The sequence below is a fragment of the Halichoerus grypus genome, chromosome 6 (genome assembly GCF_964656455.1).
Source record: "Halichoerus grypus chromosome 6, mHalGry1.hap1.1, whole genome shotgun sequence".
NCBI classification, from domain to species: domain Eukaryota; kingdom Metazoa; phylum Chordata; class Mammalia; order Carnivora; family Phocidae; genus Halichoerus; species Halichoerus grypus.
In genome coordinates this window covers 65,283,970-65,310,936 of record NC_135717.1, presented here as the reverse complement: position 1 = coordinate 65,310,936, position 26,967 = coordinate 65,283,970, and the positions used below count along the sequence as shown (strand labels likewise).

Below are 26,967 nucleotides of genomic sequence, written 5' to 3'. Positions count from 1 at the left end.
TCAGCAAACATAAACAGTTTTACCTCTTCCTTTCTGACTTGGATGCCTTATCTTCTTTTTCTTGCCCCATTGCTCTAGCTGGGATTTTCAGTATTAATGTTGAATAGGAGTGGTGGGAGTGGGCACCTTTGTCTTGTTCCTGATATTAAAGGGAAGGATTTTAACCTTTCACCACTGAGTTTGATGTTGGCTGAGTGTTTGACATAAATGGCCCTTCTTATGCTGAAATATGTTTCTTATAAGCCTAATTTGTTGAGAATTTTTATCATGACAGGATGTTGAATTTTGTTTAATGTTTTTTCTCCATCTATTGAGATAATCATATGATTTTTGTCTTTCATTCTGTAATGTGATATATAACAGTTATTAATTTGCATTTGTTAAGCCATCCTCGCATCCCAGGAATAAATCTCACTTGCTCATGGTATGATCCTTTTAATGTGCTGTTGAAATCATTTGCTAATATTTTGTTGAGGATTTTTGCACCTATGTTCATCAGGAATATTAGCCTGTAAATTTCTTTTTTCATAGTGTTCTTATCTGGCCTTGGTATATGGGTAATGTGGGCTGTGTAAAATGAGTTTGGGAGTGTTGCCTCATTTTCAATTTTTTGTAGAGTTTGAGAAGAATTGGCTTTAATTCTTCTTTAAATGTTTGGTAGAATTCACCCATGAAGCCATCTGGTCCTGGGCTTTTTTTTGCTGGGAGATTTTTGATTACCAGTTGAATCTCCTTACTTGTTATTGGTCTGTCTGAATTTTCTATTTCTTTATGATTCAGTCTTGGTAGGTTGTCTCTCCAGGAATTTATCCATTTCTTCTAGGTTGTCCAATTTTTTGGCATATAATTGTTCATTGTAGTCTCTTATGATCCTTTGTATTTCTGTGGTATCAGTTGTAATGTCTTCTTTTGCATCTATAATTTTAATTACTTGAGTCCTCTCCCTCTCTTTTTTCTTTTTTGGTAAGTCTAGTTAAAAATTTGTCAATTTTCTTTATCTTTTCAAAAAACCAACTCTTAGTTTTGTTAATCTTTTTGTTTTCCTATTCTTTATTAAGTTTGTTTCTGCTGTGATCTTTTTTATCTCCTTCCTTATGCTAACTTTGGACTTTGTTTTTCTTGTTGTTTGAGGTGTTGAGTTAGGTTATTTATTTGAGCTATTTTTTCTTTTTTTAAAAAAGATTTTGTTTATTTATTTGAGAGAGAGAGAGAGAGAACACAGCAGGGGGAGGGGCAGAGGAAGAGGGAGAGGGACAAACAGACTCCCTGCTGAGTGTGGATTCCCTACTCTTCCATTCCCGGACCCTGAGATCAAGACCTGAGTCAAAGTCAGATGCTTAACTGACTGAGTCGCCCAGGTGTCCTTGAGATATTTTTTCTTAAGGTAGACATTTGTAGCTATAAACATCTCTCTTAGAACTGCTTTTGCTGCATTTCATAAGTTTTGGTATGTTATGTTTCTATTTTCCTTGTCTCAAGATATATTTTGGTTTCTCTTTGATTTCTTCTTTTACTCATTGGTTGTTCAGGAGCATGTTGTTCAATTTCCACATATTTGTGAATTTTCCAGTTTTCCTCCTATTATTGATTTCTAGTTTCATACCGTTGTGGTCAGAAGGGACACTTAGTATAATTACAATCTCTTCAGTAAGGGGAGATTTTCACTTGTGGGTGGGGGATGCTGCAGCATGTTGTGACCCCAGGTCTAGCGGTGCAGGTTGCCAAGTGCAGGGACATGTGGTGGCACCAGCACCAGGGGTCCATGGTGGCTCGCTGACTCCGGTTGCTGGATTCCACAGTATTGACACTGTGTGGTCCTTGGTGAGCACTGCGAGGGTAGAGAGAGGAGGTTTGCAGAGGCTGCAAGTGCTCTCGGGGTCCTGCAGCACCTCCAGGCCCGGTGGCTAGGGATCAGAGTGAACAGTGGCAATGGCTGGAGAGGGTGGTATGTACACTTGGCTGTGGGGGCCCCGCTGAAGGTGCCTGTGGGGCAAAAGCCAGGGAAATCTGTAAGGGGTTTGTAGTGGCTGTGCTGGCTGTTGCTTTCTTCTGTGGTGAAAGCTGCTGGGTTTGTCTCCAGAGCAGGTCACTGGGAAACTGACTATGGGTACCCCCTGCTTTTCTTTCTTGTTCCGAGCTATGACTCCATACATCTCAGCTTTGCTGGTCTGAGTGGGGTGAAACTGAAGTGGGGCCTTTGTGCGGGGCCCCAAATGGCTGGGGAAGCTGGTCACACACCCCACTCTTCTTCTCCCTGTGAGGAGGAACTCTTTCTGATTGGGAAGTTCCCTTTGGTGCTCAGCAGTGCTGGCTTGGAGAATGGTATGATGCAGACAAAATGAAGCTGTCTTTCTTCCCTTTTTATGCATTTATTCTCAAGTTTTTTGTTCCACGGGGTTGCTGAAGTTTCTTACGTGGACTCCTGAACTCTCCCAGAGCTGTTTTTGTTCCTGCATAGCTGTATAATTGTTGATCTTTCTTGGGGGACAGAGGCTAGGCTACTCTGCCATCTTGGTTACGTCACTCTCCCTGATAGACATTGAAATATATGTAATACACACATATTATATATATGGAAATAACAACGATGAAAACAAAGCTAGACCCCTTTCTCATACATACAGACATAGTAAAGATTTAATATTAAAAGACAATAAACAATTAGATACAATTTTGGAGAGCGAATTTTGAAACGGGAAATCCTCCAGACAGACCATGAAACCTAGTAATCAGAAAGACAGATATGTCTTTCTACATATATATTTTTTAAAGTTCATGGCAAAAAAATTTTATACTAAATAAAAAGGCAGACTGGAAAATATATTTTCAATAGATATTACAGGCAAATCTGTTAATATTCATAATAATAATTTCTCTGGATTAATAAGACATTGAAAATACATAAGGAAGGAAAGGGCAGAGGTGAGTCATAGAAGATAAAATGTAATAATCAATAAATATATGAAAAGATACTCAAACTTGCTAGAAGGCAAATTGGTGAAAGTTAAGGCATTTATATATATATATATATATATATTTAAGATTTTATTTATTTATTTGACAGAGAGAGAGGGAATACAAGCAGGGGGAGCAGTAAAGGGAGAAGCAGGCTTCCTGGCGAGCAGGGAGCCTGATGTGGGGCTTGATCCCAGGACCCTGGGATCATGACCTGAGCCAAAGGCAGATGCTTAACTACTGAGCCACCCAGGTGCCCCAAGGCATTTATATTTTTAAATCATGTAACTGGCAGAAAAAAAGAAAAAGAAATGAAGGGGAAGAGATCACATTTTGTGCTGTCAGAGGTGAGGAAAGCAGGTGATCTCTTACTTTTCTTCTGGTCCTAGGGAATTATTGTGACTTTTCTGAAAGTAATCTGACTGTATCTATTAAAATTTTTTTAAAAATCCATTCTCTTTGGCATGGGAATGCCCATTTTGAAATCTACCTTATGGAGATAATGGTGTGTAAAACCATATATTGCTTGTAGTGGCAAGAAAGCTGAAAATGATTTGGTTGGTTGTCAATTAGTGAATGGCTAATTTAGAATGATGTTAAAAAGCCAAAGATTCATTCGTTCATGAAAAGATACCAATAGGGAACAATGTTATGTGACCTTGTTTCTGTAGCAAAAACCGCTCCAGAGGAGAAAGTGCCCTGACCTTGATTTCAGTATTTTACAAGAACTACTTCTTTATCTTTGAAACCTCTCACTATGAAAACATTTAGGTGTTTGAGTTCATAATCTGTTCTGCTTTGCGTGGGTATGGGTTTTGGCGATTTTTTCTGATAGAGTGAGCTTTGCCTTGATGTGCAGTTACATAATCCTGGAGCTGTGCACATGCCAAACTGTCTGTGGTTTAAGTCTACAATATATTTATGTGTATTGATATATAATTTGTATATATTGGTATATCTATATCACATATATGATATGTATCAGTACATCTAACCAGTGGCAATTTTTCTGTAGCCTATTAAGCTGGAAACTCCTGGAGGGCAAGGACTCTTATTTTGTGAGAATTAATAGTTCATTAAATGAATCATACTTACCTTAGATAGTTATCATGAGGCTAGGAGAAGAATGCATGCAAGAATATTTGGCATAGGGTGCTCACGTAAGCGGTGTTGAATAAATGTTATTTGAATTAGAATCGGAAAGAATAGTTTTTAGTATAAATCAGTGTGGTAGTTTCTTAGTGTAGAAAAAAATCACCATAAATGAGAATGATAGGAAGTGATGTCAATGGACAGAGAATTCAAATAAAAAGACCCAGGTTTGGAGTCTGAAGTCCTATTTGGAGTCAGCCCTGGCAATTGTGAGCTTGGTTAAATCACTTGATCTTCTTGAGGTTCTCAGCATCCTCAAGGATATAATTTATGCTTGCATTACAGGGTTGTGTGAAAAACCAAATAGTAGTGGTTTTAGCACTGGGAAAGGCTGTAACAGATTTTATGGAAACACTGATGAATTCTGTATTGAACAGTTCTCTACGCTCACCCTGCTCCCAGTGTGTAGAATGACATGGTTAGCTTCCATTACATTTTTTCATCCTTACCTCAAGGGACAGAAAACCCTGTTTATCACATACCAGGTTCTTAGGAATCTGTCCTCAGGGGATAAAACAAATGTAACATAAGCTGGGTATTTATTTATAACCCTCCTAAACAATTAAAAATTAGGCAACATCAAGAGGCAGAATGATGTACTAGAAAAAACTCAGACTTTGGATCCTGACAGAGCCCAGTTCTGATTTAGGCAGATCAGGGTTTAAATTCCAGAACATCCAAGCTGTTTGATCTTGGGCAAATTCTTAGTTGCAAGTTCATCTTTTTTTTTTTTTTTTTTTTTTAGGATTTTATTTATTTATTTTGACGGAGAGAGAGACAGCAAGAGAGAGAACACAAGCAGGGGGAGTGGGAAAGGGAGAAGCAGGCTTTCCGCGGAGCAGGGAGCCCGATGTGGGGCTCGATCCCAGGACCCTGGGATCATGACCTGAGCCAAAGGCAGACGCTTAATGACTGAGCCACCCAGGCGCCCCATAAGTTCATCTTTTGTAAAGTAGAGATACTAGTACCTGTCTGGCAGAGTTATCGTGAGGACAAAATCAGATGTTACACACACCCACCCACACACGCATACACACACACACAACTTAACACAGTGCCCTGCACATGGTAAGTACGGTCTTCCATAAGTGGTGACTATTAGTAGCTATAAGACTGCAGTCGGCCTTAAAGAAAATCTATGTAAAATAAATACTTGGTACATAATTGGTGCTTAATAAATGGTGGCTAGTACATAGTTATAATCCAAACCAGGAGAAAATATTGACTCTTTTTGTTGTTCCTAATGCTTAGTAATTTATTTTTCTTAATGTGTAATTGTAAGTAAGGCATCAAAGATGCTTACAGCTTGGATACTACTGATTGCACAATACTGGTGGGTAGTGAAAAAAAGCATTTAATGAGATTCCTTGATTGTGTGTGTGTGTGTGTGTGTGTGTGTATTTCTATGTGTGAGTGACAGAGAGTCACCCTGGTGGGGGGGGGGGCTGCTAGCTCAGCTATGATAAAAAAATCTTTAAACTTTTAACTGGCAAAAATATGTTAAAAAGCAGTTGAATTGATATTTCCTGATATTTAGAGAAAGCATCCTTCCTGTAAGTCATTCTTATTTTCATGAAATGCATATATAAAATTTCTGTTTCAGGTGACTTATAGTTAGTGTCATGTATTAAGGCAATCAGAAAGTATATGTTTAGTCTTTTTAAGGTAACTATTTCCTAGAGAGCAGAACATTACTATATTGACTTGACTGATTTTGCCATAACAGAATTGAAAAAAGAAAGATAATGGGGGAGGGCAGGGGGTATAATTTATAGGTCTACGCACCATGGCTTCTAAATTCAAACTGGATTCTCATTTGAGGTGGGCTGCTGGCTGGGTAGAACCCTGTCACCCTCACCCTCCACCCCTGCTGACGACGCCTGACCCTTAGAGCCCAGGCACCCAGGTCCCCAAGGCTGCTGTGTTACTCCAGGGGCCAGGGACTTAGGGGAGGCACCTGTGAGCTGGCCCACACTGCTGCCCAGCTGGGAGGCACAGGCCTTGGTGTGACATTAGGACAGTGGGTGGGGCTAGAGGAAGTCCACCTGGTGGTCCTCAAACCTTGTGTGCAGCACATTCAACTGTGGAACTTTATAGTATAACTGTCTGGATTCCCTTCGCTGGGCTTGATACAGCTTGGGAACTTGCCCTTTACCATGAGCTTTAGGTCATTTGAGACTTCTGGCAAGTCAACTGCCCATAGGTGGGTTTTAGATATTTTCTCTGTGCAAAGGAGAATTTCATGTCATGCCTCTGATAAGCCCAAGGATAAAGAAAAAGCTACAAGTAGGACATCAAGCTAGTTGAGACTAAGTGCCTTGCATCAACCAATGGGCATGCCTAAGATAAACAATTTTTTAAGGAGCTGAAGTGGCTTAAATGATTAGCTTGCACGTAACTATAGAGAACAAACTGAGGGTTACCAGAGGGGAGGTGGGAAGGGGGATGGGGGAAATAGGTGATGGGGATTAAGGAGGGCACTTGTTGTGATGAGCACTAGGTGATGTATGGAAGTGTTGAATCACTATATTGTACACCTGAAACTAACAGAACACTGTATGTTAACTCTACTGGAATTAAAACATAATAATAATAAATAAATACAAATGATTGATTTACAGAGACAGTTGACTTATTGACAGCTTTTCATTTAAAGCATTTTCAGATAGTCTGAAGAGCACTTAAGGTTACACAATTCAATTCTTACATATTCATAACACACCTTGCTGCTTTAAAAATATTATTCAATTCTTTATTCTTTATTCCTTTGCCATACAAGTTCAATAGAGGTATAAAGGGCCAAAGAACCTCTTTTGAACTTTCCTGATCCTCATTTTCTCCGCTGCTGTCACTGCTTTTTATCCTCCCCTTGCCCTGGTTTCATGCTGTCAACATCCCTTTGTATGTAGTCCTCCTGCTCAGACATTTACATGTTTATATAATCTAACGTCTATGGACCCAAACCCCAAGTCCTAGAATGTCTCTATTCACTAAGAAGATGTCTTCAAGGTAAATACGAGTCAGGTATACCCGAAAACAAAAGTAGTGGTTTCATTCCACTGGGTCAAAATAAATTGTGGTGATATGGGACCAGATGACAGAACTCAGACTCCAGCTAATTTTCTTTTTATTGTGTGCCGTGAGCTTGGTCAGAACAAGGTACATCTCTTTGCCAGGGGTTAAGTCTAGATACTTTCTGAACCTTGTTTCCTCATCCAGGGTGAACACAACTTAGATGTCTCCGTTACCCCTGGAGTCATCTCAGTGACAAAAGTGATTGGAAGAATTTAGGAATTTAATCAGGAATTAAATCTAAATCATCAAGTTGAGAGCACGTCCAAGGCATCAACATATTTAGCTCTGTTCATAATACAGTGGGCTAGTCACTTCTCCCCTGGGGCCTAGTTTTCTAATCTGTAAAATGAGAATTGAACTGGGCAGCGGGGGTGGGGGTGGGGGGTTGGTCCATGAGGACTCTGGCGCTCCTTGGTTCCATGCATCTGTAGTAGAGAGCATGGCTAAACTCCATCACATTTAACACTGAACCCCAGAGAGGAATGGAACGAATTCCTTAGTACATCAAATTACCAAAGCGAACAAAAATAATCTGGGCAGCAGTCTCTGGGCACTTTTGTTGTTGTTGCTGACTTGTTAGGAAGGGGCTGCCCCTGTTCTAGGTGGTCATTGCAGAGATCTAAGGGAGTTCTTCACCTTTAGGTGCCTGGGAGCCTTACTAAGGAAGGCAGATTGGATGTCGTAGGTAATTAATTTGATGGAATATTTGGTGTCATGTAAAGCTAAAATAATTGGGAAAGTATTGTTGGCAAGAACATTACATGCGCACACACACACACACACACACACACACACAGAAAACTATTGATGCTAAGAGAGTTTATAATTATGATTATGTTTGAAAGACATTTTCCACTCCAGCCCTATATTTCTACTCAATTGGGGTGAGTGTGTTGGTAAATGACAACCTTCGTACTCAGTGGAAGTAGCAAGTAGTAGTCTAGTTTGGTGGGTCCACTGGATCAGAAGATTATTACTTAGTAGAGCCTGGAATGAAAAGTGGAGGTTTGGACATGAAGAGCTGTTGACAGTGTGAGGAGCCCTCTCTGAAGGAGAACATGTTCTTGTCATAGTCCTAATCTGTTAGCTCTGATATGATAAAAAGTAGCAACTGAGATAAAGGTGTAACTCTCTAGGATGAGTGTTTTCGTCTGGTTTCAGTTAGATGTTATATATATGAATACACAAATATAAATATAAATATATATATATATATGCTACAGTCATTGAGTTTCAGCATAAAATAACCATTTCATCTATAAAATAAACATTTCCTTAGTGTAAAAAGAAAATCTTTAATGAAGTTGTCCCCAGGTATTTCTGATTGTCTCGTGCTATTTAAGTACATACCATGTTTTTAGTATGCTATCAAAATGGAAGCTTTGAGGAGGGGGATTTGTTATCCCAGATATTATTACATAATTTCTTTGAATATCTCAGGGCTGGCTAAGGTGCTTTCATAAGGTGGTTTGTAGAAAACTTATGGACAGAAGTCCTCAAGTAGCCTTTTTTATTAAAAAAAATATTAGTGTCTGGGATGGTATCAGGAAAATATCTAGCAAGATCTCATATTACCTTTACTCCCTTCCCCCACCCCAACAGGTCTATTCCAAACTATAAACATTAGTTTAGCTGTTAGGCTCACTTATTTACTGATTTTTCAGTCGAGTTGGTTAATAGGTATAGTTAAGTGTTACTTTACATCTTTAGGCATTAGATAAAAATCTTTCATTCGCTTTTCTGAAATTGTGTGATTTCTTTTGACCAGAATTGTCTGAAATGTTTGCAGTCAAATTTCTAGCCATGTAGTTGCACAAATTTTGTGACTCTGAGTAGAAAAAGGAAGGGGAGGGAATGTTAGTATATTATGGTTATCATATTAAATTAGTATTCCTAATTGATCTTCCAAACTCCCTTCTAAGTTGTTTGTTTTTGGCATCCACTAGTGGCTTGCATTATCCTTTTCTTATTCCATAAACAAGTCATTAATTTATGAAATAAGAAACGAACAGAACCTGTGTCTCATCAGATTGGTGATCCTCTGAAGAAAAGCCTAAGTGAAAACACATACACACACACACACACACACACAAATGCACACACCCGTGACACTCACAGGTATATAAATAAGTGCATAAAAAAGCTATGATCCCATTATCCTTCTCCTCTGAAGGCCGTGATGAGTTGCAAAGTTAGCATTTTCTGTTTACTGATAAATTCCGTGATTAGCTTTGAGTAACCATAGGCTAAGTGGCATTGTGCTTTGAGCTGTGGTTGTATGTGGAATTTAAAGCCACATAGTTTTTATATCAAGGTCTAGTACTTTTGGTTTTCAGAAGCACATATTCGATACATTTTGATGCTCTAAAGCCTTAAGTCATATAAGGTTTTTGTATGTGCAAAAAAGTGAAGAGCCTAAAGCTTCATGTTGGTGCAAAGATAGAATGTTCAAGACACTTAAGATTTAAGTTTAAAGTTTCCAAAATAAGAAGTCGTATTATTAACATTGCTGTTTTAAACTCAACACAAGGCCTGAAATGAAAAATGGCGAGCAGTTATGTATGACATCATTGTTGCTTTAACTGTTGCAGGAGAAAGTGGAGTCCCATCTGAGGATGCACTGGTCCTGCAACTGGAGTCTACAAAGGGACAAGAGAAATTTGTGGAGATGCTAAAGAGCCAGCACATGATTATCGCTCATTTGCAGCAGAAACTCACAAAACAACAACAAATATTGATTAGCCAGCAACAAACTCTTCTAGACCAGTGGAAGAAAATGCATGAGCAAATGAATCTGATGAAAGTTCAGCATGGCATATGAAGCAGATGTCTTTCCATAGCTTGCAGGAGGATAGCCAGTGTTATTTCAAATCTCATCTTCAGGGACAACAGAACCATGTCAGAAATCATTTCCAGAAGTCATACCCTCTGCAGAAGGTTGAAGCTGATGTGAAAGTGATTAATGTTGGGGAAAGCTCCTTAGACTGTGGTCTTTGTGAAAGGGATGAATTTTGCAGTTTTTAAGAGACCATCATAGTGTGGAAAATGAACTTTTTGCCCTGCTGAGTTTTCCCCAATTGTCTGAATGTTTCACAAACATGGATCAGATTTTTCAGGTGAAATATTACAGTTTTATCTATTATTATTAGGGATTTCAAAATACTGCTCTAAGGCAATGGGCTGCCTTCTCTAAAGTTGTTGAAGTAATTATGACCTTTAAGTTTAGTTTTAGTTGGTTAAATGTGAATACGGTGATGTAAAATATTTCAAATTAATTTTTAAATGGTACATAGTGAGCGATCTGAAAAGCTTTATTTGCCAAAAATGTACTGGTAAAAATAGTGTAACCTAAATATCCTCTTATGTACAGATTTGCAAACAGAATATATCTAAATTTGGCTGGTATTTCCAGATCCAAATTTCTTTATCTGTCCATAATTTAGTGAGAAAGGTATATATTTTCCTCAAAATAAGATGGCCAAATCAACATTTTAGTGTACTTATATCATCTCTATTTTTGTGACTCATGATGTGATTATCATGCTTTTCAGGATAGAGATGAATGCATTGACTCTCCAAATATATGTGGTGAATGGATAAAATATCTGAATATCCCAGGTAATCTATTTATGAAGGATCTAGTTTTTTTAATTGAAAATGTATTTTATTTTTTATTTTTTTAATACAATTCATCATTAGTTTTTGATGTAGTGATCCATGATTCATTGTTTTTGTAGAACACCCAGTGCTCCATGCAGTATGTGCCCTCCTTAATACCCATCACCAGGCTAACCCATCCCCCCCAGCTCCCTCCCCTCTAAAACCCTCAGTTTGTTTCTTGGAGTCCATACTCTCTTGGTACGTCTCCCCTTCCGATTCCCCCCCCTTTATTTTCCCCTTCCTTCTCCTAATGTCTTCCATGCTATTCCTTATGTTCCACAAATAAGTGAAACCATATGATAATTGACTTTCTCTGCTTGACTTATTTCACTTAGCACAATCTCCTCCAGTCCCATCCATGTTGATGTAAAAGTTGGGTATTCATCCTTTCTGGTGGCTGAGTAATATTCCATTGTATATATGGACCACGTCTTCTTTATCCATTCATCTGTTGAAGGGCGTCTCGGCTCTTTCCACAGTTTGGCTATTGCGGACATTGCTGCTATGAACATTGGGGTGCATATGGCCCTTCTTTTCACTACATCTGTGTCTTTGGGGTAAATACCCAGGAGTGCAATTGCTGGGTCAAGGGTAGCTCTATTTTTAAATTTTTGAGGAACCTCCACACTGTTTTCCAAAATGGCTGTTCCAACTTGCATTCCCACCAACAGTGTAAGAGGGTTCCCCTTTCTCCACAACCTCTCCAACATTTGTTGTTTCTTGCCTTGTCCATTTTTGCCATTCTAACTGGTGTAAGGTGGTATCTCAATGTTGTTTTGATTTGAATTTCCCTGATGGCTAATGATGATGAACATTTTTTCATGTGTCTGTTAGCCATTTGTATGTCTTCTTCAGAGAAGTGTCTGTTCATGTCTTCTGCCCATTTTTTGACTTGATTATTTGTTTTTTGGGTGTTGAGTTTGAGAAGTTCTTTATAGATCTTGGAAATCAGACCTTTGTCTGTAGTGTCATTTGTAAATATCTTCTCCCATTCTGTGGGTTGCCTCTTTGTTTTGTTGACTGTTTCCTTTGCTGTGCAGAAGATAAATCTTGATGAAGTTCCCAAAAGTTCATTTTTGCTTTTGTTTCACTAGCCTTGGGAGATTTATCTTGAAAGAAGTTGCTGTGGCCAAGGTCGAAGAGGTTACTGCCTATATTCTCCTCTAGGATTTTGATGGATTCCTGTTTCACATTGAGGTCTTTCATCCATTTTGAGTTTATCTTTGTGTATGGTGTTAGAGAATGGTTGAGTTTCATTCTTCTGTATATAGCTGTCCAATTTTCCCAGTACCATTTATTGAAGAGACTGTCTTTCTTCCATTGCATATTTTTTCCCTGCTTTGTTGAAGATTATTTGACCATAGAGTTGAGGGTCCATATCTGGGCTCTCTATTCTGTTCCATGGTCTATATGTCTGTTTTTGTGCCAGTACCATGCTCTCTGGGTGATCACTGCTTTGTAATATAACTTGAAATCAGGCAACGTGATGCCCCCAGCTTTGTTTTTCTTTTTCAACATTTCCTTGGTGATTCAGGGTCTTTTCTGATTCCATACAAATTTTAGGATTGTTTGTTCCAGCACTTTGAAAAATGCCATTGGAATTTTGATCGGGATGGCGTTGAAGGTATAGATTGCTCTGGGTAGCATAGACATTTTAACAATGTTTATTCTTCCGATCCATGAGCATGGAATGTTTTTCCATCTTTTTGTGTCTTCTTCAATTTCTTTCATGAGCATTCTGTAGTTCCTAGAGTATAGGTCCTTTACCTCTTTAGTTAGGTTTATTCCGAGGTATCTTATGGTTTTTGGTGCTATTGTAAATGGAATTGTTTCTCTAATTTCTCTTTCTACAGTTGCATTGTTAGTGTGTAAGAAAGCAACTGATTTCTGTGCATTGATTTTGTATCCTGCCACATTACTGAATTGCTGTATGAGTTCTAGTAATTTGGGGGTGGAGTCTTTTGGATTTTCCACATAAAGTATCATGTCATCTGCGAAGAGAGTTTGACTTCTTCTTTGCCAATTTGAATACATTTTATTTCTTCTTCTTGTCTGATTGCTGTTGCTAGGACTTCTAGTACTATGTTGAACAATAGTGGTGAGAGTGGGCATCCTTGACGTGTTCCTGATCTTAAGGGAAAAGCTCTCATCTTTTCCCCATTGAGGATGATATTCGCTGTGGGTTTTTCATAGATGGATTTTATGAACTTGAGGAATATTTCCTCTATCCCTATACTCTGAATCAGGAAAGGATGTTGTATTTTGTCAGATGCTTTTTCTGCATCAATTGAGAGGACCATATGGTTCTTCTCTCTCCTCTTATTAATGTGTTCTATCACACTGATTGATTTGCAAATGTTGAACCACCTTGCTTCCTGGGGATAAATCCCACTTGGTCGTGGTGGATGATCCTTTTAATGTATTGTTGGATCCTATTAGCTAGGATTTTGTTGAGAATTTTGGAATCCATATTCATCAGGGATATCGGTCTGAAATTCTCCTTTTTGATGGGGTCCTTGACTGGTTTGGGGATTAAGGTAATGCTGGCCTCATAGAATGAGTCTGGAAGTGTTCCTTCTGTTTCTATTTTTTGAAACAGCTTCAGGAGAATAGGTATTATTTCTTCTTTGAATGTTTGGTAGAATTCCCCAGGGAATCCATCAGGCCCTGGACTCTTATTTTTTGGGAGGTTATTGATCACTGCTTCAATCTCTTTACTGGTTATTGGCCTATTCAAGTTGTCAATTTCTTCCTGTTTCAGTCTTGGCAGTTTATAGGTTTCCAGGAAGGCCTCCATTTCATCCAGATTGCTCAGTTTATTGGCATATAGTTATTGCTAATAATTTCTAGTAATTGTTTCTATTCCTTGGTGTTAGTTGTGATCTCTCCTGTTTCATTCATAATTTTATTAATTTGGTCCTTTCTCTTTTCTTTTGGATAAGTCTGGCCAGTGGTTTATCGATCTTATTAATTCTTTCAAAGAATCAGCTTCTAGTTTCATTGATCTGATCTGATCTACTGTGTTTCTGGTTTGTAATTCATTGATCTCTGCTCTAATCTTAATTATTTCTCTTCTAATGCGTGGCTTAGGCATCGTTTGTTGCTTTTTCTCTAGTTCTTTAATGTGTAAAGGTAGTTGGTGAATTCGGGATTTTTCTATTTTTTTGAGTGAGGCTTGGATGGCTATGTATTTCCCCCTCAGGACCGCCTTTGCAGTATCCCATAGGTTTTGGACAAATGTGTTTTCATTCTCATTGGTTTCCATGAATTGTTTAAGTTCTTCTTTGATTTCCTGGTTGACCCAAACATTCTTGAGCAGAGTGGTCTTTAGCTTCCAAGTGTGTGAATTTCTGCTAAATTTTTTCTTGTGATTGAGTTCCAGTTTTAAAGCATTAAGGTCTGAGAATATGCAGGGAATAATCTCAATCTTTTGGTATCAGTTGAGACCTGATTTGTGACCCAGTATGTGGTCTATTCTAGAGAAAGTTCCGTGTGCGCTCGAGAAGAATGAGTATTCTGCTGTTTTAGGGTGGAATGTTCTTTATATACCTATGAAGTCCATCTGGTCCAGTGTGTCATTCAAAGCTCTTGTTTCTTTGTTGATTTTCTGCTTAGATGATCTGTCCATTGCTGAGAGTGGAGTATTGAGGTCTCCTACAATTAACGTATTATCATCAAAATGACTCTTTATTTTGGTTAACAGTTGGCTTATGTAGATGGCTGCTCCCATGTTGGGGGTGTAGATATTTATAATTGTTAGATCTTCTTGTTGGATAGATCCTTTAAGAATGATATAGTGTCCTTCTGTGTCTCTAACTACAGTTTTTAGCTTAAAATCTAATTTGTCTGATACAAGAATTGCTACCCCAGCTTTCTTTTGACGTCCGTTGGCATGGAAGATGGATCTCCATCCCATCACTTTCAGTCTGGATGTATCTTTAGGTTCAAAATGAGTCTTGTAGACAGCATATGGATGGGTCCTGTCTTTTTATCCAATCTGCAACCCTGTGCCGTTTTATGGGAGCATTTAGGCCGTTCACGTTGAGAGTGATTATTGGAAGATACGAATTTATTGTCATCATGTTGCCTGTGAAGTCTTTGTTTCTATAGATTGTCTCTGTAAATTTCTGTTGTAGATCACTCTTGGGGTCTTTCTCCTTTTATAGAACCCCCCTTAATATCTCTTGTAGGGTCAGCTTAGTGGTCACATATTCTTTCATTTTCTGCCGGTCTTGGAAGCTCTGCATCTCTCCATCCATTCTAAATGACAGCCTTGCCAGTTAAAGTATTCTTGGCTGTATGTTCTTCTCATTTAGTACCCTGAATATGTCTTGTCAGCCCTTTCTGGCTTGCCAGGTCTCTGTGGATAGGTCTCATGTTATTCTGATATTCCTCCCTCTGTACATAAGGAATCTCTTCTCCCTAATTGCCCTTGAGGTGGTTTCCTTGGTTCTAAGATTTGTGAATTTTACTATTATGTGCCAGGGCATTGGCCTGACCTTGGGAGGGGTCTTCTCTGCCTCTAGGGCATGAATGTTTGTTTCATTCCCCAGAGTAGGGAAGTTCTCAGCTATGATTTGCTCAAATATATCTTTTAGTCCTCTCTCTCCACCCCCTCAGGGATTCTGAGATTGGAACGTTTCATGGTGTCACTTATTTCTCTGATTCTGTTTTCACGGATTTTGAGTTCTTTCTCCCTGGCCTCCTCTTTATCCTTCTTTTCTATCAGTTGGTCTTCTAGATTACGAATTTGTTTTTCTGCCTCGCTTACCCTAGCTGTCAGAGTATCTAGATTAGATTGGATCTCATTGATAGCATTTTTAAGTTCTGCCAGTTCAGCTTTCATTTCTGCCCTTAGAGACTCTACATTGCCATTAATCGATTTCTCCATTCTAGCTATTGTCTTCACAACTGCTACCCTGAATTCCATTTCCAACATCTTGGTTATATCTGTATCCATTTGTAAATCTGTGGCAGAAGTCACAGTCTCTGAGTCTTTCCTATTTTGGGGGTTCCTCCTCCTAATCATTCTGTTGAGAGGTGGTTGAGGGAATATACAGAGTCCAAATTATTGACCACAACCCAAGCAATATGCACCTGTTTTATTGGGATCTTAGGGTTGCTGGCCTCTTGTTTTCCCAGCCTGTCTTCTGTGGGAGGGGCCTGCTGTGCTGTTACTCAAGCAACCCTGTTTGGGCAGAGTTGCCCTGCCCCCTGTGGGGGGGGGTATGGACTCAGTGAAAACTGGTTTTTGGGGCTTTTGTTCTCTGGCAGCTTTCCACGTCTCTTCTGAGAGTCAGAGCAGAAGAGATCATTTCCAACCCTCTGCCTCAGAGCAGAGAGATTGCAGTCTGTTCTTCAGTGAGCTCTCCAGGCCACACTATCTCCGTTTCTCTCTGTGCTGCTATAAACCCGAAGCATCCTGGATTGTGCGCCCCTCAGCAGGGCTCCCAGTCCTAGCCTCCAGGTCGGGGCACGGGGGCATGTCTTTGCCCTTTGTGCTTCTTTTTTTTTTTTTTTTTTAAAGATTTATTTATTTATTTATTTGACAGAGAGGGACAGCGACAGTAGGAGCACAAGCAGGGGGAGTGGGAGAGGGAGAACCAGACTTCCCGCCGAGCAGGGAGCCCGATGTGGGGCCTGATCCCAGGACCCTGGGATCATGACCTGAGCCAAAGGCAGACGCTTAACGACTGAGCCACCCAGGCGCCCCTGCCCTTTGTGCTTCTAAAACTACCAGCCGCCCCCAGTTCACACGCGTGGCCCCGCCACTCTGGGTTTCAGTCTGGGGGGCTGCCCTAAAGTCCTTTTCCTGCCCCTACGGGTCTGCGAGTCTGTGCCCTGTTCCCAGAGCGGGAGGCTATCGCTCACTGGTGGTGTAGGTCCCCACTGCTCCCTCCCCCTTCCGTTTATCTTCGGAATCACGGCTCCCTGCTTCATACCTCGAAAACAACCGCCTGCCATATTCTGTTTCTAGGGATCCAGATATATATTCTTATATCTCAGGCTGATTTCATGGGTGTTCAGAGTGGCCTGGTAGATATCCAGCTCAATTCCAGGGACCAGTTGGAATAGGATCCTCTACTCCTCAGCCATCTTTTCCTCCAATCTGAAGTATCTAGTTTTTATAAAAATGTAAGAGGGTAATAACAGGCCCGGATTTGATCATTTGAGGATTTTTCAAACACATACATGCTCTTAACAACCAGGCTGTGAATCCTTGCTCAACTGCATATAGATTTGTAAATTTCTGGACCTCCTGGGGAAAATTCTAGTTCTAAGCTGTCTTCTTTTTACTTCCCAGTATTTTTTTTTTTTTTTTTTTTACTTCATCATTATCTGCCTGTGAATTCTCAGGAAACACAATGATATTTTATTCCTTAGCAAGGAGGTATGTAATTTAAAATGTAAATTAGATGTTAACAACTAAAACAATGCATTTGAAAGCCAAAAAGACTTGAGTTAGCTTGTTTGGATTTCCTGGATGCTTCCTTCAATTCAGGTAACTGACCCAGCTCAAAAAAAGTTAGGACTAGTTATCTGATGAAGGAGGAACTCCCTCATGGCTGATGGAGGAATTCATTATCAGGATTAGATTATGTTTTATTTTCTCTCTGGGCAAAATCCATTTCTCAGTGATAGAAAAGAAGAATGGAAGAGAGTGGTCCCAGAGCACCTTCCTTTGTTGGATGAGCTCACTGAGCTGATGGAAGAGTTTAAGGGAGCTCCTACTTTTCCCTCTTATTCAGAGCTGAGAGCAAAGGATTACTTTTCATCATTCCTTCCCATCATTAGTTGCTAGGAAGAAGGGGGATGATTCAGGATGGAAAACTGCACATGTGAGGGAGGAGTGTATTTTGATTATAGATGAAGGCTGATAGAGGACTTGATTACCATCTTTATGAGAATTTTTAATGAGGTATGTTTTAGAAAAGTTGTTGATTGAAGATAGAAGCCTGAAAATATGAGTGTAGGCTGATTGATTACTTGAGGTTTTTGTGGTACTTTTCCCATTTATCAGCAAAGGGCCTGGGTGTTCCTGATCGTGCAAGTCCTTTTTGGGAGTAGACGGCTATTTTCATTTAAGCCTGTTGCCTGATGTAGTTAGATTGTCCAGTGGGCCATGTCTGCAGTTTTTGAAGTTGTGCCTGAAATTGGAAGTATATTTAGCTTGAATTATGATACATTTGGGAGAGTTCATTGAAATTTATAGCATGGTTAGCTCACAAACAAATTTTTATTTTATTTTATTTTTTAAATTTTTTAATTTTTTATTTATTTGACAGAGAGAGACAGCGAGAGAGGGAACACAAGCAGGGTGGGTGGGAGAGGGAGCAGCAGGCTTCCCGCGGAGCAGGGAGCCCGACGTGGGGCTCAATCCCAGGATCCTGGGATCATGACTTGAGCTGAAGGCAGACACTTAACAACTGAGCCACCCTGGCGCCGCATCACAAACAAATTTTTATGTAAAAAAATTTGATGTTTGTGGTTCAAAAATTTTGTTGTTTCTGATTTTGCTTTTGTGTTTTGTTTGTTTCCCCTCCCCTTGAGCTAGTCATCATTTGGATAGTTAATAGCTTTAGAATCGTTGGGTTAAGAAAATTACAACAACAACAAAAGAATGAAAAAAGTGTGAAACTAGCTTAAGGGACTTCTAGAACACCAATCCCAGAAAGGTGAAAAAGAAAGGGGCAGAAAGTGTATTCAAAGAAATAATGACTAAAAAATTCTCTAACCTGGGGTAAGAAACAGTTATCAGATGCAGGAACCCACAGAGTACCAAATAAGATGAATCTGTGGAGACCCATACTGTGATACACTATGGAAAACAGTATGGAGTTTCCTCAAATAATTAAAAATAGAATTACTATATGACCTAGCAATTCCACTTCTGGATATATATCTAAGGCAACCAAAATTACTATCTCAAAGAGATATCTGTACTCCCATGTTCACTGCAGCATTATTCACAATAGCCAAGGTATGGAAACAACTTAAGTGCCCATTGACAGATGAATGAAGAAAATGTGATATATATCTATATCTATATCACATTTTATATATATATATATATATATATAGAGAGAGAGAGAGACTGGTTTGATTTCTTTGTTGACCCATTGGTTGCTTAGTAGTGCTATTATTTAGCCTTAAAAAGGAGGGAAATCTTGCATTTTATGACAATATGGATGACCTTGGTGTGTACGATGCTAAGTAAAGTAAGCCACACATGGAAAGACAAATACTACATGTTATCACTTATATTTGGAATTTAAAAAAGTCTATCTCATGTAAACAGAGAATAGAATGGTAGTTTCAGAAGCTAGGTGAGAGCGTGGGAGAATTAGGAAGAGGTTGATATAGGGTACACAATTTCAAATAAAAGATGAATAAAATATGAGACTCACTTCAGACCTAAGGCACACACAGATTGAAAGTGAAGGGATGGAAAAAGATATTCAATGCAAATGGAAGTGAAAAAAAAACCCAAGGTAGCAATATTTACATAAGACAAAATAGACTTTAAAACAAAGACAGTAACACAAGACAAGAAGGGCATTACATATGATAAAGGATCAATTTAACAAGAGGATGTAATAATTATAAATATCTCTGCACCCAACTTAGGAGCACCTAAATACATAAAGGAAATATTAACAGACATAAAGAGAGAAATTGACGATACAGTAACAGTAGAGGACTTTAACACCCCACTTACATCAGTGGGTAGATCATTTAGGCAGATAATCAATAAGGAAGCAGTGTCTTTGAATGATATTTTAGACCTGATGGACATAACAGATATATACAGAACATCCCATAAAAAAACAATAGAATACACCTTCAAGTGCACCTGGAACATTCTCCAGGATATAACACATGTTAGGCCACAAAACAAGTCTCAATAAATTTAAGATTGAAATCACTTCATGCATCTTTTCTGACCACAATGGTATAAAACTAGAAATCAACCATAAGAAAAACACCTGGGAAAAACAGAAACACATGGAGGCTAAACAACATGCTACTAAGCAACCAATGGGTCAACAAAGAAATCAAAGAAGAAATAAAAAAAGATACATGGAGACAAATGAAAATGAAAAAACACAATGGTCCAAAATCTTTGGGACACAGAGAAAGCAGTTTTAAGAAGGAAATTTATTGTAATACAGGCTTACCTCAAGAAACAAGAAAAAGCAGGGCACCTGGGTGGCTCAGCCGTTAAGTGTCTGCCTTCGGCTCAGGTCATGATCCCAGGGTCCTGGGATCGAGCCCCACATCGGGCTCCCTGGTCAGCGGGAAGAATGCTTCTCCCTCTCCCACCCACCCTGCTTGTGTTCCCTCTCTTGCTGTGTCTTTCTCTGTCAAATAAATAAATAAAATCTTAAAAAAAAAAAAAGAAACAAGAAAAAGCTTAACTAAACAATCTAACCTTACGCCTAAAGGAACTAGAAAAAGAAGAACAAACAAAGCCCAAGGTGAGTACAAAGAAGGAAATAATAAAGATCAGAGCAGAACTAAGTGACACAGAGCCGAGAGAGAGAGAGAGATCAGTGAAACCAAGAGCTGGTTTGTTGAAAAGATAAAATTGATAAACCTTTAGCTAAAGTCATCAAGACACAAAGAGAAAGGGTCCAAATAAATAAAATCAGAAATGAAAGAAATAACAACTGATACCAAAAAACCACAAAGGATTATAATACTACAAAAAGTTATATGCCAGCAAATTGGACAACCTAGAAGTGGATAAATTCCTAGAAATATACAATCTTCCAAAACTGAAGCAGGAAGAGATAGAATATCTGAAAAGACCAATACTAGTAATGAAATTGAATTGGTAATCAAAAAGCTACCAAAAAACCAACGGTCTAGGACTAGATGTATTCACAGGTGAATTCTACCAAACATTTAAAGAAAAGTTAATACCTCTTCTCCTCAAACTATTCCAAAAAATAGAAGAGGAAGAAAAGCTTCCAAATACATTCTACAAGGCCGGCATTACCAGGATTTATTCCAAGGATGCAAGGGTGGCTCAATATTTGTAAATCAATCAACGTGATATACCACATTAACAAAATGAAATGTCAAAAACACATGATCACCTCAATAATACAGAAAAAAAGCATTTGACAAAATTCAACATTCATTTATGATAAAAGCTCTCAACAAAGTTGGTTTAGAGGGAATAGGCCTCAATAGTATAAAGGCCATATATGAAAAACCCACAGCAAACATCATACTTAATGGTGAAAAACTGAGGGCTTTTTCTCTGAGTTCAGGAACAAGACAAGGATGTCCACTCTCACCACTTTTATTCCACATAGTATCGGAAGTCCTGGCCATAGGAATCAGACAAGAAAAATAAATAAAAGACATACATATTGGTAAGGAAGAAGTTAAACTGTCACTATTTGCAGATGACATGATACTATACATAGAACACCCTAAAGAATCCACCAAAATACTATTAGAGCTAATACATGAATTCAGTAAATTTGCAGGATACAAAATTAATATCCAGAAGTTGGTTACATTTCTATACACTATTATAAAGTAACAGAAAGAGAAATTAAGAAAACAGTTCCATTTACAATTGGACCAACAAGAATAAAAAGCTAAGAATAGACTTAACCAAGGAAGTAAAAGATCTGTACTCTGAAAACTATAACATTGATGAAAGAAATCGAAGATGATAAAAACAAATGGAAAGATATTCCATAGCTCATGAATTGGAAGAATTAATATTGTTAAAATGTCAAAGCAATCAACAGATTCAGTGAAATCCCTATCAAAATACCAACAGCATTTCCCACAGAACTGGAATGAATAATACCAAAATATATATAGAACAAGAAGGGACCCTGAATAGCCAAAGCAATTTTGAGAGAGAAAAACAAAGCTGGAGGTATCATAATCCCAGATTTCTAGATATACTACAAAGCTGTAGTAATCAAAACAGTATGGTACTGGCACAAAAATAGACACATAGATAATGGAACAGAATAGAGAGTCCAGAAATAAACCTACACTTATATGGTCAATTACTCAACGACAAACAAGGCAAGAATGTATAATTGGGAAAAGATAGTCTCTTCAACAAATGGTACTAGGAAAACAAAACAGCTACATGCAAAAGTATGGAACTGGACCACTTTCTTACACCATACACAAAAATAAACTCAAAATGGATTAAAGACCTAAATGTGAGACTTGAAACCATAAAACTCCTAGAAGAAAATATATATACAGTAACATCTTTGACATCAGCTGTAGCAACATTTTTCTAGATAGTTGCCCTCAGACAGGGGAAACAAAAACAAAAATTAGCTCTTGGAACTACACCAAGATAAAAAAGTTTTTTTGCAGAGTGAAGGAAACCATCAACAAAACAAAAAGGCAACCTACTGAAGGGAAGAAGATATTGGCAAATGATATCTCCGATAAGGAGTTGATATCCAAAATATATAAAGAACTGAAGGCTAAAAATACCAAATAATCTGATTAAAAAATGGGCAGAGGACCTGAATACACATTTTCCCAAAGAAAACACATGGATGGTGAACAGACACACGAAAAGATGTTCAAATCACTTATCATCAGGAAATTGCAAATCAAAACCACAATGAGCTATCACCTTATATCTGTGGAATGACTAGAATCAAAAAAGGCATGTGTTGGTGAAGATGTGGAATAAAAGGAACTCTCATGTACTATTGGTGGAAATGTAAACTGGTGCAGCCACTGTGGAAAACCACATGGAGGTTCCTTAAAAAATTAAAAATAGAATCATCATATGACCCAGTAATTCCATTACTGGGTATTTACCCAAAGAAAACAAAAATAGTAATTTGAAAAGATATGAGCACCGCTATGTGTATTGCAACATTGTGTACAATAGCCAAGGTATAGAAGCAACCCAGGTGTCCATCAATAGATGAATGGATAAAGAAGATACGGTGTGTATGTGTATGTGTAATATTACTCAAATATAAAAAAAGATGAGATCTTGCCATTTGTGACAACAGGTGCCTAGAAGGTATTATGCTAAGTGAAATAAGTCAGACTGAGAAAGACAAATACCATATGATTTTATTTATATGTGAAACCTGAAAACCAAAATAAAGGAATAAACAAGCAAAAAACAGAATCAGGCCTATAAATACAGAGAACAAATTGATGGTTGCCAGAGGAGAAGGGGCCAGGGGTATGGACAAAATGGGTGAAGGGGAGAGGGAGACACAGGCTCCCAGTTATGGAATGAATAAGTCACGGGAGTGAAAGGTACAACATAGGGGATATAGTCAATGGTACTGTAATAGCACTGTATGGTGACAGATGGTAACTACCCTTGTGGTGAGCACAGCATAATGTATATACTTCTTAAATCATTATTTTGTGAACCTGAAACTAATGTAACATTGTGTGTGAACCATACTAAAAAAAAAGATGAATCAGAGCTGAGGATCTAATATATAACATGGTCACTATAGTTGATAATACTATGGTCTATAATTGAAATTTGTTAGGAGAGTAGAACTCAAGTGTTCTCATTAAAAAAATAAATCTGTGGGCGCCTGGGTGGCTCAGTTGGTTAAGCAACTGCCTTCGGCTCAGGTCATGATCCTGGAGTCCCTGGATCGAGTCCCGCATCGGGCTCCCTGCTCAGCGAGGAGCCTGCTTCTCCCTCTGACCCTCCCCCCTCTCATGTACTCTCTCTCATTCTCGCTCTCTCAAATAAATAAATAAATCTTTAAAAAAAAAAAATAAATCTGTGAGATGACAGATGTGTTAATTATCTCAATGGTGGGAATCCTTTTACAATGTATACATATGATGTCAAATCATTGTGATGTACACTTTAAATATATTACTGTTTTATTTGTTAACTGTACCTCAATAAAGCTGAAAAAAAGAAAAATGATTGGTTCAGCTGCTTTTCTATTCTGTTACATACATACATGTACTACATGTGTGTATGTATGTTTACATATGAAGATGCTTACATAGCTTTTAGTGTTTAACAGTAGAATAGTATCTTAAATTTAGAAAGAAGTTTTGCAGAAACTTTCTACACCTCTCTTTAAAGTGAGATAACAGGGGCGCCTGGGTGCCTCAGACGGTTGAGCATCTGCTTTCGGCTCAGGTCATGATCCCAGGGTTCTGGGATGGAGTCCCACATAGGGCTCCCTGCTGAGCGGGGAGCCTGCTTCTCCCTCTCCCTCTGCCTGCCACTCCCCCTGCTTGTACTCTCTCTCTCTCTAATAAAAAATAAAAAATCTTTAAAAAAAATAAAGTGAGATAACAGTGAGAAGCGGGTTCAGTGAGGTGTCAGTTGAGCAGGCTGAAGAGAAGAACTTCTGAGTCTGTGGCCAGGCCCAAGCAGAGCCGACCATGTGCTTGAATTATGCCTCAAGAATACTTACTAATTTTGCAACCAAAGCGAAGACTTCCATGTGTTGATCTTCACATGCCACTCACTTGTTTTGTCTCATGACAGAGGGTGGTGGCCACAATGCATAGACATCAGCAGTGATACACTACCTAATTAACTATTGTCCTATTAAAAAAAATTTTTTTTTAAGTAGGCTCCGTGCCTGACGTGGGGCTTGAACTCATAACCCCCAGAGCAAGAGTCCCATGTTCTACCAACTAAGCCACCTAGGCACCCCATCTATTGTCTTATTTCTAAAATGAACTCTGACCCATGCATAATCAGCCTATCCCATGATGGGAAGGCTGCATGGCTCACCAAAGCACCATCGTTTGTTTTCCACAAGGCCTTGTAGTCCATGGGTCCCACTGGTGTCTGTGAAGGTTTTTCCTTGATCTCTTACATCAGCAAGAATGGTATCAATGTGGGACTAATGAACATATGCAAATCTGGTGTAAGTTACCCAGATAAGTCATTCAATCTTTGGATCACCAAGGTCCAGGTTGGAGCTCTGATGAACTTTGAGATTCTCTCCCCTTATTAGTGCCATGTGTGGTATTTTTGGAGATGGCTCTAGTGCCAGTGTATTTAGCTTCATCTGGATCCCATCAGCAATTCCTACTGCTCTTTTAGCCATTGTTTCCAAGATAGGACTGCTTATTGGAGTTGTAAGGAACAAACCCACTTAAATCCAATGAGAAGCAGATACAGATGGTTTCTTCCGGACAGTTTGTTCAGAAGTGTTTTAGATTTCCTGCCAGAGGGCATTGCTAACATTGCCATTAATCTAAAGCTGTTCCACTCATATAGTATATTTAAAATTACTTCAAGTCAGTTGGCTCATGATGACATGCAACCAGCCTCAAAAACTCAGCAAATTGGTGGTCAGATACCAAAGGAAGTCTGTGCACTACTGTAAGTCTGTGATCTTCTTTTGAGGTTCATGGTGACACCATGATCTGTTTCTCCAGGAGTGATCCTTTCTACAGAAGGATCAATCAGATGACTCAGGAACGTGCCACCAGCATATCTCTTTTATGGATTTCCTCTTAACTTCTTTGGGGAATAGAGAAACTTGATGGACAACTTTTGGATTGTCCTTGAAGAGCACTATCTAATGTTTACATATTGTGATATCAACATTTAAAAGAACTATGTTTCTGAAATATATTTGAGTCATTGTGAACTGATTGAGTTCCATAAAAAGATGACCCAGTCTGTCTTTTTTATATACACAGAATTCAGTCTTACTTATAATCTTATTTCTTGTGGGTTGGAGTTAGAGTTGGGTTAAATATAAACTCAACTTTTAACTAGTTATTATAATAAATTCAGGACTTTCTTACATGTATTTGGACAACAAAGCATGCTACTAAATAATTGCTATGGAAATTTTGTAGATCTAACTTTAGGTTAAGTGAATACATACCTGTTTTGGTTTAAACAAAGCTCATAAGAACACCTAAGACAAAGTGTTTGGTATTTCTCACATGTAATGTTAACTACGGTAACAACAATAAGGCTTTTTATAAATTGAAGTTGGATTTAACGAAGATGCTCAACATGTAAATGCTAAAACCTATCAATCATATTAGTTATGCTGACTTGTATTGATTTTTTTATCACATTTATTTATACTCTTGCTCTCTCTTTTTTCCTTTTAGGAGTATTTGGGGCTTTCTTCAAGCATACTTCAGTTACTTCCTTATTTTTAGAACCCTCAAGAATTCTCAACTTTTGTCACTTGCCTTTAACTCTGCTTTGTTTCCTTTGCATTTGTACTCCCTGCAAATCAATCTTAAGCAGCCAGTGTATAAAGATGGTTATAATTTGTTATGCTTTTTTCTATTGACTCTGCTCTATAAAATTGCTCTTCTTCTTCTTCTTTGAGATAGAGTGAGTGAGCACGAGTGGGGGGGCAGAGGGAGAGGGAGAGAGAGAATCTTAAGCAGGCTCCATGCTGCACATGGAGCCTGACACGGGGCTCGATCTCACAACCATGAGATCATGACCTGAACCAAAATCAAGAGTTGGGCGCTTAACTGACTGAGCCACCCAGGCACCCCGGTACTGCTTCTTTTATTTATTTATTTTTTTAATTTTTAATTTTTTTAAGATTTTATTTATTTATTTGAGAGAGAGAGAATGAGAGACAGAGAGCATGAGAGGGAGGAGGGTCAGAGGGAGAAGCAGACTCCCTGCTGAGCAGGGAGCCCGATGCGGGACTCGATCCCGGGACTCCAGGACCATGACCTGAGCCGAAGGCAGCCGCTTAACCACCTGAGCCACCCAGACGCCCCAACCCCGGCACTGCTTCTTTTAAAAAATTATAAAAATCAAATTTGTCATAAGGAAGGCCTATGGAGAGAATGCAATATACAACTTAGCCATGTATAGGATCAGATTAAACAGTGGTGACTTTACTACTGATGTCTTTTGCAGTTTGGGGACATTCCTGCTGAATCTGACTTGTTTACTCTTGTGTTAATACTTGGGAGATCAGCAAAGTGCCTTTATTTCTAGCCTCTAAGTCAGCTAACGAGCAAAGAAAGGCAGACTTCATGTCCAGAGGATAATCAAAGGAGCTTTATATGACATACTGAAATGTTCAGTACCAGAGCCAAGATAAAAATTCTTTGTTTCAGCTGTGAATGACCAATGTCTCAACACTATTCAGTGACACTGGGCTGAAT

General features: G+C 38.7%; 1 long non-coding RNA gene across 4 annotated transcripts in view; it reads left to right on the top strand.

The window, feature by feature from the left end:
• Nucleotides 1-26,967, top strand: part of LOC118535754 (uncharacterized) — a 158,123-nt gene that overhangs the window by 20,887 nt on the left and 110,269 nt on the right. For all 4 annotated transcript variants that reach the window (XR_013449019.1, XR_013449020.1, XR_013449021.1 and 1 more), the window contains 2 exons: nucleotides 9,774-10,298; nucleotides 10,734-10,800. This is a non-coding gene — a long non-coding RNA (uncharacterized LOC118535754). The remainder of the gene's footprint in view (nucleotides 1-9,773; nucleotides 10,299-10,733; nucleotides 10,801-26,967) is intronic.